A 14,511-nucleotide genomic window follows, 5' to 3' on the forward strand; every position below is an offset into this window, starting at 1 on the left:
TTGAGAGTATTTCAACGGCAGCCATTTGCTCTACTTCTGTATCATCCATTCCTCTGACGTTGATGAAGACCAGCTTTGTTCGTTCCAATCTTCCTTGTCATAGCTCATTTTACAGCACGAATAAGCAGTAAATCAATGTAAATGAAATTCTTGTTCCCATAAAAGCAAAATAACAAAAATAATACACAAAATAAACAATATATCACTGACCTTGTTCAGTGAACTATACTGTCGAGAATGAAGTTCAAGGTCACGGCATAAATAAACTGGTTTTATAATCCTTTGTTATTGTGTAAACATTATTCCATTCTGTCCTACCCTATTGACGATTGATAACGTTGAGTTTTGGGGGTGGGAAAGGCATTGTTGACCCTACCGCCACCTGCTGGTTTACACTCGTACCCATCCGGATGGGTCCGTGGACAGGTGCGCTCCTGGTGTATTCTCCAGGAACTATTATCCTACCTGTTCCGACGCCAGATGTCGACGGTGTGCTGTTGTAACAGACTGTGCCTCCAGGCATTTTCAAGGTGTACATTGACACACAGTGTGGTATGAGTGTAACGTAACCGGTGTTGCTAATAATTTCTTAATGTGTTTCTGTGTTCTTTCAATCTATGGAGTTAGTGGATTTACATTTCTGACATTTGTCGGCTTCTTGGACAAGGTAGGTGAACGATATTTTATTCAGTGCTGTTATCCAGGGTTAAAATGTTAGCCTCTTGGGTGTTAGGCTTACGAACACAACCTCAAAACCAGATTCCTTCGTGTGCGTGTCGTGGAAGTTTGACGTAGGCTCATTTGAGGGTTTTTGGTTGCTGTTTTGTATCAAAGTACGATATGTGCTTGCTTGGGTATTGTTTATTTATTTCCCTTCGGCACCTGTGCTTCTGAAATCTCATTGTGGTAACGTTTTTCATAGTGGGACTACCGGAAACGGCGAGGTCAGACGTGTGACCTCGAGGGAAAAAAGGAGTCAGTCATCCGAACCGTACACCAACAACACAGCACCAATGTTAACTCTGGGTGATCACGGCATTTCATTTAAAGACCTGAAAAAGAGATATAGTTGGATCATGGAACAACAGCGTCACGCAGATAGATAGGTTGCGAATTCTACTTCTGATTGTAAACTGACTCTTGCATTTGCGAAAATTTCAAGTTTCGGCATTTCGCGTGGGCGTGTGAATTCTGCTGTGTGTGTTGTTAGACGCCCACGATAATAATTATATCTATCACCAATGGCCTTCCTTCATATGCTGTGGTTGAAAATGTGTAAATTCCCAGTGCGGCGGTTTAAATTTCCACATCTAGACTAATCGACACAGTAAAGAAATACCGAAGTATAAACAGGCCGGGGCCGACTTCGTAAATGTGTATCCAGAGTGATATTAGATGGGGGAGGGGTGGAATTGCCACCTCTAGTTTCTATATTCCCCTTCTGTTGCTAATTTTTGGCACACGTATATGTACACAATATAATTTAAAATTTATTTAATATATACCGATGATTGAAGAGTAGTTACTCGAATTTCCTCTCTGTGCAAAATTTTCAAATACCACAAACCGTATATATCTTGAAACGAACGCAGGGTGTTTGGTGGAAAGTCGATAAACGTATATAGCTATATATCACCAACTTGGAAGGAAAAAAGAAGAAAAAAATGTAGTCCTCCGCCATTGTCCTGCATATGAAACGAAATATCACCCCAGAGAGGATATTCCAGGGACGAGAGGGTTTAGAAGTGGTAAAGATTCAGTGGTCGTTCCAGGGCACTTGTAGAAGGCTATTTTCGCCCAGAAATACATTGTATCAAATATGTGCTTAGTTTTTAATATAAATAATGAATGGTACTATAAGTCTCGCGTGACTCACGGGGAAAATAAGATACATAGTTTCGAATCCCGGATAAATTATTGATAATTTATTATACTTTCGTCCCTCATTATCCCCTTGTAAGGATAAATCTATAACAATATAAACATACAACGTGAAATAGGGTAACTAAGAAAACAAGTCTTCTTATGCTCATGTGGCCCCTGTTTAACCGGCCAAAAAAATAAAAACACATTTAACTCTAGGATGGTACGAGGGTTTTCCCGAAAGTAAAACTATTTGAAACTTTGAGAACAGACTAGGGGGTTATCCTGAGATTTCTACCTGTGAGAGGGGTGTAAGTTCGATTTTAGGGTAAATTTAGAGGTAGACACCATCAATTTGGCCTTTGTGATGAATTTTAGGGGTTGTTGCGGAAATTTGGGATGTGCGTGGAAAAATCACTCCAACCTGAAAGCCTCAGTACAGAATAAGGAACAGTTTATAGCACATTCGGAATTACAAACCTTACAAAAATGTACACCAATGAAAAATACTTAAGCATGGCTATAGATTCAATAGAAGGCGTAGAAAATATATGCAAAATCTGAACAGTTGGGAGGGCCAACGCTCTCCACCGTCCCCCTTGTGGTCGTGGATCCACCACACCTTTTTAGATTTCTAAATTGATTGCCTGCCACAAAGATCTTCGAACAATTTGATATCATTTTTTTTTTTTTTTACTTATTTAGTTTTTCAAGGGTGATTTCATAAACGCAAATCCATTAGCATATTATATAGTACATAAATCGCCTTGATATCTGTGCCCGCGTTCGATTTCCGGTAGAAGCACTGAACAGTGGTTTGGATCCCTCTTGTAAATCAAATCCCGTCCCGATTAGCCTATCTGAGCATAAAGTGGACCTGAAACAAATTTTACATTGGATCATGTCCACAGGCGGAAGTAGGGCCTGGATCCCTGGGTGCAATGTTTATTTCATCTATAGAAAAGCCATTAACTATATATTTATTTGTTTCAAACATAATGTGCCTCAATTATATATATAATTGCAGTAGCCTTAAAAACATAGTAGCAGTGGCGGCGATTGGGTGCCAAAACTGAGAGGGCAAGGACAGCTCTCTTTGTAGACAAGGTTTAGCGTTAAGGCGAGGAGGGACAATTTCCCCTAGGTCTTTCTCGCTAGGGCAGCTGCCGATCACTGTTGCCAACTTCGCTCTTTTGGAGCCAGATTTTGCTCTTTCGTGCACTCGTTTGACTGTGAACTGTGGCACCCGTCCTCTGCCCCACTAAGATGCCACCACTGGCTCCGACCCATAAAGAAGCAATCTTTGCCATGAGTGTACATTTTGCACGTGACGTGATATTAATATATAGGCTGCGTCACCCACCCCCTTTTTCCTCCCCAGTTATTCTTATATATAGCGCTGTGGCTAAGGTGAAGATGACAATATTATTATCCGGGAATCATTTATTTTCCATTTCATTAAAATTTCGGTAACCACCAAACGTCTCTAATTCCCTTATTTTCGTATTTTTCACATTGATGCTTACTAATCAACTTGAAAAACAGTTTCCACTTGCAACATGGAGAGAAATTCATACTCTCTTGCATACTAAACCCTTTTTTAAATAGCAGTGTCCAATCCGACGATATTGAAATAAATGCACAACTATAGTGGAACCACAAGGAAAGAAACCTGCGCAGACCCCATCGCGCTGGCGGGTGGGGGAAAAATACAGGAGGAAGAAGCCTTCAGAGTCGCCAACGTCAGTGTTGCCAGACCTATTGATTTCTCGGTAGGATTCCATAATAAACTATTGCTATGGCACCTCCGACGGCCAGCTCAAAAACACGTTTCCTGCTCATCTTTACTTGAACATGGAGGGGAGATGTGGAGTGGAACTCCACTCAGCCCTGAAAAGTGCTGTTTGAACTGTGAAATTATGTCAAACGCTACTCAATTGTGCTAGGACATTATTTTTTTACTTTTACTACATTACTATTTTTAGATGGCTGTATTTTATCCCATCCTAAACTCTATTTCTATTTTAGTTATTTTACGTTGCTTTTGTGCCTCTACGGGTAAGTACGACAATATGGATGAATGAAAAACTGACGAAATGGATGAAGTGACACAGACACAGTGAAAAACGTCCTTGCCTTACTAGGTAGAAACACTGACTTCGTAGCGTGGGCAAATTATGTTATACATATATGTGTTTGTGGGTGTGGGTGTATTTCTAGCAGATGGGAAGGATGGGTGGCACCCTAGCATAAGCGTTGCTATCTTGAATTATTGAGGAAGACATGCTGTCTAATTCACCAAATATATTTCACATACGTAATGCATTTTTTCATTATGGTGCAGGACGCGTGCCCACCCCTATCGATAGCTGCACACGAACACCATCATAAGGCAAATTGATTTGTTATTGTTAGCATTCGACTTGAAAGATTGTGGAAAATCGCTGACAACGAAAGGCGGCACGTTAGCTTCATCTGTGAACACAACTTTCTACCATTTCCTGTCATAAAAATTCCTCGGGATAATAGAGGCATCCCAACCCCTTGTGTCGATGCTGAGAAAGGGCAAATTTGAGGGTGTTTTCCACGCACCCTCTAACCGGAAAATGCGGAAGAGATGAAAGATGTTGGTCGGTTCCTTCGGGCGGTTTACTTTCTTTTGTTTGAAACATGTCCACTCCTGAAATGGAGATCTTCGGTATATTTTCGCCAAACACAGGGTGCTGGGTTTAGCACCATTGTTACAAAAGTATCTGTGACGTTTACACCGTAAACAATGCGCGCCACTCCCCCTTGCCCCCCCCCAGTGCGCACAACTATGCCGCCCTTCCCCCCCCCCCCAAGAACGTCGTTCATCCTCTTCTATTAGATCATCGGATTTTGTAGCAGAACTTCTGGTTTCCAAGGAACAATCTCCCGAATTTTTCAAATCTGACCTGGCAACACTGCCCCGAATACCGATAACGGCAGGGAAGTTGCGCGAACGCTTTGGACGGAAGGTTTTTTTCCTTGTGGTCGAGCTATAGTGCGTAATTGTCCCTCCTCGCCTTAAGAGGCCATAGTTCGGGAATACGCTGTTGGCGAATGGCGGGAGGATGGGACCTTATTATTACCTTGAAATGTGTGTAACTTTGACTATTAATAACCCGTGGCTCTGCAGCCCGCAAGGGCTTTGGCCTATCTCCCGACTGCTAGTCTTCCTCCCACAATCCTACTTAGAGGTGTGGATTTCTTCGACCAGTAATGGAGTGACGTGTGGTCAGCACATCGAACCCCCAGCCGTTATAGGAGATATCCGTGACCGGATTACGCTACTCACTACCCAATTTCCTCACGATGGTGGGTTGCCACCGGGAAATTTTAAGGTTTTACAGGTCACCTCAGTGGCCAAGCGCGTAGTGTGCTGGACTAACCATCTCGCCACCGACGGTGGTTTGGACATTGATGCTTCTTTGCGAGTGTCGTTTCATGTAATCAGCATTCATCCTCATCGCCGCGATTACCTAAAGTGGCAGAAGCGAAAGTAAGACAAATAAGACTGAAATATTTTTTTCCAAGGAATTCATTCTCCTTTTTTATTTTTCATATTTTACGTCGCTTCTCTGCCACTTTTGGTTAATCGTAACGGTGAAGATGAATGACAATTAGATCAAATTTATGAAAAAGTAAAAAAAAGTAAAGTCCTCCCCTGTGCTTTGCACCGCGCCATGAAGGCGTATAGGATTGAAGATCAAATTGATGAAGGGACACTAATCATTTATTCCATTTTTATCGTAGCGTTAAAATCCCTCTGAATAGTCACGATATGTCTACAAATGGAAGAATTTTCAAGGATTCCTTTTTATACTCAGGGCGAAAAACAGTCTCTATCTACATGTGTGTAGCATGGCGCGTATATCTACTTGGAACTAGGTTAGTGTCACAGCCCGTTCTAATTTGTTTGCGTATTCACCCGAAACTTCTGATTAGTACAGATTGAACGTATTGCGATTACGCATCTCAATGACATTAACTACCGCTTGAACTTGTTTCTTTCCAGAAGCATCCTTTATGTGTGATTATGTATGCTTGCTTCAGCGTTTGAAGCTGGTATCTCACTTTGCTATCTTTTGCAACATTTAAGCACCCAAGCTGAATACTGTAAGCATGCAGTGATTTGATTTGGGAATTTTACTAGTGCCCTTGCATGGAGCGTCTGTGGGGTTCACCCAGCCTCCAATAAGTTGGCACGTAGAGGCAACTCTGAGGATGCCTCCATATGCCTTCGCGTCATATAGCAGTGTACAGGGAGTAGATTTATCTTTTTACGCCAGCCTCCGTTGCAGAGTGGTTAGCACATCGGGCTACGACGCCAGGGGTCACGGTTTCGAATCCCGACCTGCGCACGGGTGTTTGTCCATTCATCACTCATCCCTATCTTCGCGATTAGCCAAAAGTTGCAGAAAAACAAAGTAAAATAAACCAAGTGAGTCAATCAATCTTTTACCTTTATGCAACCTGTTTCAACATTAATTTAGATAAGGTACTCTTTCTCTAGTCTTCAGGTGAACAAATTTATTTTTGACGTTGGTTGGGATCGATTCTACGATGGACCTGTGATGTAGCTACTGCAAGTCAGTGTCTTAACTATACCTCAAAATATTCATTATTGTACAGTTCCCGCCAACGTGTGGTTTGTCTTATGCTGGAGGACATTGGAATCCATCTCGTGAATGGTCTTCTATTCTCCCTGCCTCTATTGCGATTAACGACATACGAAAAAGGAAAGATCTTCCTTGATATGGTTGTGTTAACGTTGTCGCCTCTCAACCAAGGGGACCAGGGTTCGATGCCCGGTAAAGACACGTAGTGGTTCGAATCCCACTTCCCAATTAGCCTGTCTGTGCATAAAGGATACATTAAAAGAACTAAAGAAGAGAGAAACGGAAAGGACTTGCAACTACAAGTTTCGAACTACTTTCATGTTTACTGCAGTTCCACACTTCACATAACCAGTCTATCGCCTATACGCTGGTATCACAATCACATGTTAAAATTGTATTCCGTGGAAATAGCTGATTTGAGCCAATTAATCTTTATTTTGATTGGTATTCAGCGCAGAAGCAGTTGACCATGATGCAAGGGGTGGATGACCTGTCCCTCTCGCTGATCTACGCGTTCAGATGCATTTGCATTCTAAGACGGCCCGTCGCCTGTTGAGCGACTTTGTTTCTCAGACAAACAAGCATGTTGCCAAGACAGGCTAGAAAGTTATCAAGTAGTTTCTCCTTTCTTATTGTGTTTCTTACCTCCCTTTCAAATTACCCACCATTCTAATCCTTCTTTCACCTATTTGTTTCGAAGATTTAAGATCAATCTAGTTGCTGTTCTTAGTTGGTAATAAAGTGTCCGGTTACTGAACCTGACGGTTTGTAATTACAAATAAAAACAAAACTCTCTCATGAAACGAAGTCAGTTTAATACATGTTGTTGTATGATATAAGTTAAGAAAAAGATAAACGTTGCCAATTGTAATGATCTTCAATTAGGCAAAACGTTAACAGAAAAAACAACATTTATTTAACCTATAACTTCATGTTATAAAAACTACATGAAAGACATTCAACAAAGACAAAACACAATCTATATCTAACTAGACTTGTTCACAGTATATCTGCTTAAATCCTTTATCTTTTTCTTAACTTCTATCATTCTACATCTGAAAGCATTTTAGGAAAATGGCATACAGTACCCGCCCAAATTATATCATATTTGGTTTTTTGAGGATAACTTATTTGAGCATACTTCAGTTCATCTGCTAATTTCAACATATTATTAGTGAGGTATATCACACAGTTGAAACAGGTATACAGCATCGAGAACTCTTTTTCAAATTTTACAGAATTTATTTTCTCATTTTGGGCAAAGCAGCAAAAAACTAGTCGTCATTATTAGACTCAAAGTTAGCCTACTATGCATAATCTGCTGTGCTATAACAACTTCAACGTGAACAATCAGTTAATACTTCCTAGGAAATCCCTTGCTATCAATCACAGCCTGGCATCTACGTGGCATGGAATCGAGGAGAGTATCGATGACAGATTGGTCGATCTTCTCCCACTCCTCCTTCAGCTGTCTGAACTTCTCATCCGCAGAAGTGGCTCTGGTGCCTCGGAGACGTCGGCTGAGCTCCTCCCAGAGGTGTTCTATGGGGTTCAGATCGGGACTCTGGCTGGGCCACTCCATAACTGGCACTCTGCGCTGCGCGAACCACCCCGTGACATCCTTTGATCGGTGCTTAGCGTCATTGTATTCTTGGAAAACCCATCTTCTGCCCAAGCTGAGACGTGCCCACGACAGCATGATATTTTCCAGGATGTTCTTGTAGACATGCCGATCCATGATTCCATTGATGCGCTCCAGGGGGTCAGTGCCGAGGGAAGAGAAGCATCCCCACACCATGACCGATCCACCACCGTGCTTGACTGTAGGAAGCTGATACTTATGGTGGAATCTGATGTCTGTATGACGTCGTACCTACTGTATGCCGTCAGTCAGGGACAGTAGGTACTACGATTCGTCACTCCAGATGATGGTATTCCACTCACGACGCGTTCAGTTCAGATGTGCCTTGGCCCACTCGACACGTGCCTTCTTATTCTTCTCGGAGACAAGCGGTTTCTTAACTGGCAGACGTCCATTCAGTCCAGCAGCCTTCAGCCTCTTATGTATCGTCCGTATGGATGGCTGGCAATGTTATGGACTCGCCAGTTCCCGTCTAATATCCACTGCAGTAAGTTGGGCATTCCCCCGAGACAAGCGCAGTATATTCCCATCCGCGACAGGGTCTGTGATGTGTGGTCTCCCAGTCTTCTCCTTCTTTACGTATCCTCCCTGGACCCGCCACCACTTCAGAAGTTTGCTCAATGCCGACTGGCTGATCGAAAACTGCTCTGCCAGCTTCTTCTGAGTCCTCCCTTGGCGATGGCCTACCACAATCGCATCTTGTTGCGCCTTGGTGAGATCGAGCGCTTGCTTTGTTTTACTTATCACTGAAATGATTATTATAACACATTTCAACAAAACAATTACAGATTGAGATAGAAAAACACTTCTAAAATGACGGTTGAAAAATTACGGAAAAACGCCATTTTCGAAAATCGGCGAAATAAACACTTCTGCTTTTTACAATTGCACACTACGTTGGGCTACGGTAACTAATACACAGTTCATAGTGCTGTGAAAATTTATGAGAGACCGGATAAGTCCCTAAAATGCTATCCTCAGAAAACCTGAATATGATATAATTTGGGCGGGTACTGTAAGTGGCAGTTTCATACAATTTCTTGACAAGAACAGTTCATTTTTGAATAGCACACCTGTGAGGAGCGGCAACTGAATCTGACTGTTTTTAAATCAACAATAAACTGAAGTTACTCGAGATAATGACATTTACTCTAATCTGCACGTTCCCAGTCGGAATATCATTTAACTGTGGGTAAGGAACTTCAAGAAGACGGCGTCAGCAATGAAAAGAACACCTGGTGGACATCGTAAGATTCGAAATTCCGAGGACAACGAACGAGTTCCGGTCTGTTTTGAGAAGTCATCGAAGAAATGACAAAGTTGGTGGAGCTTTGACTTACACAAGGAAGACGGAGGTTCGATTCTCTTCCTTGGTGATCTCAGGTGAGGTATTTCCGAAAATGCCCACGACCTCTAATAAATGGGTACCTGGGGTTCAAAGGCTGTCAGAGCGTGTTGCTGAGCACATTACCTCCACTATAACCGAGAATTCGTCAAGCCCTCTACCCCCCACCCCTCATGGCACACTGAAATGCACAGAGGAGAGCCTTATCTTTATCTTCCTTTCCTACCCCTTCTATTCCCAGAATCGGTATGTATGTGGTTAGTAGCACCTTGTGTAGTACCTTGTTATAGTTCTTGTCTAGTCTTACGGCTGGCGGCCTACATGCTGGCAAGGGAAGTGGGGAGCGGGAAATACGCCGCAGACCAACCAGACAACAGCGGTGCCGCTGAGAGTTACGACGTCGCGGGAGGAGGTCCTGCGCGCACCTTGTTCTGCAAGCTGCTGTGTGTCTCATCGCGCTGGATTGGTCGCTTCCCTGCTCCCCACTTCCCTTGCCAGCACGTAGAGCGCCCACCGTAAGACAGACAAGAGCTTTGGTGTTTTTCTAATATTCCGGAAACTTTCGATGTCACCATCAAATTTCTACCCGATTGCCCTCACTACAAAATTAACCCGGGACCACTTGCACCAAAGGTAATAAACATTTGGGTACGCAGGAGACCCAAAGTGACAGAAAAGCGACATTAAATAACAAAGACAAGATACAAATACAATACGAAAGCATGGTTGTCACCGGCCTCCGTGGCAGAGTGGTTCGCACATAGAGCTACGACGCCAGGGGTCCCGGGTTCGAATCCCGGCCCGGGCATGGATGTTTGTGAGTGTCCATTCATCAATTTCATCGTATCATTACTCATCCCTATCTTCGCAAATTATACAAAAGTGGCACAAAAAGCGAAGTAAAATAAAGCAAGTCAATCAATCAAACAAACAACCATGGTTGTCTTCCGGCCTTTCTTCACGCGGTGGGGACAGGGAGTGAGGAGGGTGGAGGAAATTTTCACACCATGTTGGACTATACTATCTTTCTTACGTTATGTCACCTTTCTGCATCCTTATGTTAATCGCGACAATGAAGAACGATGATTACAGAAAAACTACAAAAGCCGGGAATCGAACCAGGAACCTTGAGACAACCACTCGGACCAAGGATTGCACGAACAAGATACAAGTATATTTATGTTAAGTACTTAAGGAGCTAGTACATCCCTCCCCCTCCCAAGTTTGACCGTGCTGTTCTTTCGATGTAAGACAATCCTATGTTACGATAAGTCTTTAAGAACAGCATCGGTGCCTGTAAATTGGTTGAAAATTTCAGGCAAAATGAAATCATCCAGCAATTGAATCGTAGATCCTGAACTTGTGGCCTGGTTTAATTGCGAGCAATTGTGAAGATATCTCGAGGGAGAAGAGTGTCCGGGATATCCGCAAATAACCACACGCCGGGACGATGCAAGGTAATAATGTAAATTTACTGCCCAATCCACACATTAAGAGCCTTCTGTTAAATTTTCATTCCTTTGCTTTCGGGCTGGCTTCCTTTCGGGACTTGGATACTTGCAAGTGCCGTTGCCTGCCGCTAATACTATCACGGATGCAACCAGCGTTGCCACCATGCAAAATGTCGGATTGAAATTCAGTTTCATCTTATTCAACTTTCATTTCTCTCTCTCTCTCTCTCTCTCTCTCTCTGTGTACATGTGTGCTGATCTCTCTATCACTATCTTCCTATTTCATTAATTTATTTATTTCTCTCTTTATGCCAGTCTCCATGACGGAGTGGTCAGCGTGGAGCTGTACAAAGTCCCAGGACGAACCCTTGTCAGGCATGGGTGTACGTATCATTGTGATTGGCTAGTAGAAACCAAGATGAATTCAAATCAGGCGATTTTTTGAAAGAAAATCACTGGTTTAAATCACTTTAAATAAATAATTTATGGAATAATGTACATAAGGATTTTGTAGATATTAGAATCACTTTTGGTGAAAGTATATTAATCTCGAAATCGTTTAATGGTGTTTATTAGGCTCTAAGATTGGAAAATAAAGGAAATAAAATATAAGAAATGGTGTGAAGCTCATACGAAAGGAAATGCAAACACATTTCTCTTGATTTAAAATTCAATAATTTTTACAGGCAAAAATAGCAAACATTTTGTGTGAAAAAATATACAAACTACTAATCATGTTAAACAATAGTATCATTATCACTAAACTAAATAAACATTACAGCTGATATTTTTCAAACTATCATTTATAGAAAAAACTCTAAAATTCAGCTACAAAGACTATAAAAATATTTAAGTTAATATTTTAAGTTATAATTATAGAGTACATCCAAAATGTTTTATTTCCACTGGAAGAAAAGTTATTGAAATTATTATTAGTTTCAGTAACACACTTAACATTTCCATAGTAGGTACAGTATCAGAAACAGAAAAATGTATATTTACGTATATTTTTTATTTAGTTTAATCAAACTGTTCAAATATTTTACAGGGCCGTTTACTACAAAAAGCCTTTCTATAGAAAACATATATCTACTATACATATGTTGCAAAAGATCAAACAAGCAATTTTAAGCGTGTTTTTTTTTTTTTTTTTTGTAAATTAAAATCATGATTTTTATCCACCCTGGTAGAAACCCAACTGAAATAGCAATATTCTATTTTGTCCCTCTACTTTCACCTCCTCTCTCTTTGTCCCCTCTCTCACACTGACCACATATTTCTTTCATTATCTTATCACTTTCACTATCTTCTGCTTCCCATGGACGTCCAGGAAGGGCGGGAGCAAGGGGGCATGCCCCACTGGAAGAAGTATGTCAAACCTAAACACACATACTTCACACATATTATCTGATTTCAGCTACATTAATAACTTCAAACTGAAGAAGTGTTTTGACGGGGGCAACCCTATTAAGGGACAAAGTATGCCTAGTTTTTTTTCCTCCCTGGAAAATATTCTGCGGACGTCCATGCTTGTGTCTACTTCCTTCTGTTTTGTTTCTGATTCACTCATCTGACACTCTCTCTGTCTGTCTCCCTGTGTCAATATGCATGCCTCTCTGTCTCACCATCATCCTCCCTGCTTTTCGTATCTCCTCTGTCTCCCACCGTTTGCTTGTCTCAGCCTCTCAAGTCCCCGAGTGCACCCAACATGTCCCGCTAGAAATCACGCTGATCCATTTACTGCCCCATCAGTTTAGGTGGCAATTTGTATGGAAAAGATTACAATTTTGGCAGAATAAAAATGAAATTGGATATTTTGACGACTAAATCCCAGGATTTCGCGGCTCGACCAGACTGCCTCTGCACGTTCTCTCTCTCTTTAGTGTCAGTTTTACTAGAGAGCATTCCCTGACATTCGCTACGAGACACTGCGGAAAGCGGCCCGGCGTCATCGCTTCTCTTTCCCGGCGAACGGTGTCCGCGACAGTCGGTAGAGTCGGCTATTAAAATTACAGTTTTCATATTGTGTACTAACCTTGGCTACAGAAGGTGTTGAAAATTATGTCCCTCTGCTGCAACACATTCCTGGCATCTCCGAAGGAAATTGGCATTTACACTTGCAAGTTCGTCTACTGTAATTCTCCCGATTTTTCATGCAATACTCTCTCTTAACTCACGTATGGTGTGCGGATTGTCTTTGTATATTTTATTTTTTAGATTTCCCCATAAATAAAAATCCCAGGCTGACAAATCGGGGGACCTAGAGGGTTTTTGAAACACCGTTCAGTTTCTTGTGAGAGGCGGCGGATAGATTTCCGAGGAGACTGTTCTAACATTTGTCCTGTCTCATCGAGTTTTTCCTCAATAAGTACACGTGGGTTTTTCTTTCCACTTTTATTCAGAACTTACCCTGTTACTCTAAACTTTTTTACGAGGTTTAATATAGTGGTCCTATGTGGAACGGGAACACCAGGAAATTTCGTTGCAAAACGTCGTCGCATTTTTCAACAATTCCTCTTTCCGAAGTAACACTCAACAAGATAAATCCTTTGTTGTAATGTGAACTTTTGTGGTGCCATATTAAGCCACAATCTTTAACACACAGACACAACACAACACAACTTTCGAGGGAGGATTATACTGGCGTCAGTCTGCAACGTCAGCAGAAAGGGAAAGAGAGCGAAAGCAGGGAGAGCGAAAGAAACAGACTGTCGCGGACCCCGTTCACCGGGAAAGACACGCGCTGACGCCGAGCCGCTTGCCGCAGAGTCTCGTAGCGGATGTCAGGGAATGCTCTTAGTAGATGTTAGATATTTTTTTTACCACGTTCATTCATTTATTGAAAGTTTAAGTAAGAATTCAGTGGTGTACTTACTTTTGGTATGTTATTTCCTACCTTCATAAAAATTAATAATGTTTAAATGAAGATCATTTTTCGCTCTTGTATCTTTCTTTTGGCATGCTTTTTAAGTCCATTTTATGCACAGATAGGCTAATCGTAACTGGACCTACAGTTTAAAGTGGAACCACCTTCTCTCTATAGCAAAAGTAAATATTTTGTACGTAATTGTATTATATTGTACGAGCAGCCGAAAAACAGATAACGTACATACAATTGTGCTAATAACTACCTAAAGTATGAATGCAACAGAGAAGTATAAAACATAAAAAATATGTGTGTAGCTTTGCCCTCTTCTCTTCAACTCCATTTAAAGATATTGGGATCATGAAGTATTTATATACAGAGTGAACCAAAAGTAGGTGGACAGTGAATGATAACATTTATGGTAAATGGGGCTTGAGTACCAAGTGTTTCAACCCATTTTCTTGTAACGGTTTCAGCATTTGCAGACACAAACACCATAGTTATAATGAACACCATTGTTATAGTATAACCCTAACACAAACCCTATTCCACTACTGTTCACCTACTTTTGGTTCACTCTGTATTTTAAATAAATAACGTTTGCTTTCATCACACAATTTGCAACATGTTACAGAATATCCAAAGATGCGAAGTGTCTTGTTTTAAATTTTGTATAACAAGCTGTCTTGCCAGGAAGGGTA

The 14,511-nt window shown here is 41.5% G+C and overlaps 1 protein-coding gene across 2 annotated transcripts in view; it reads left to right on the forward strand.

Annotated features, from left to right (window-relative positions):
* The first annotated feature begins 521 nt into the window (after positions 1-521).
* The window catches only part of LOC145987886 (myosin-VIIa), a 281,435-nt gene continuing 267,445 nt past the window's right edge, over positions 522-14,511 (forward strand). For both annotated transcript variants that reach the window (XM_083122676.1, XM_083122677.1), the window contains exon 1: positions 522-667. The gene's annotated coding sequence lies outside the window, so the exon portion shown is untranslated. The remainder of the gene's footprint in view (positions 668-14,511) is intronic.

The sequence above is a fragment of the Lepisma saccharinum genome, chromosome 5 (assembly GCF_977018435.1).
Source record: "Lepisma saccharinum chromosome 5, izLepSacc3.1, whole genome shotgun sequence".
NCBI classification, from domain to species: domain Eukaryota; kingdom Metazoa; phylum Arthropoda; class Insecta; order Zygentoma; family Lepismatidae; genus Lepisma; species Lepisma saccharinum.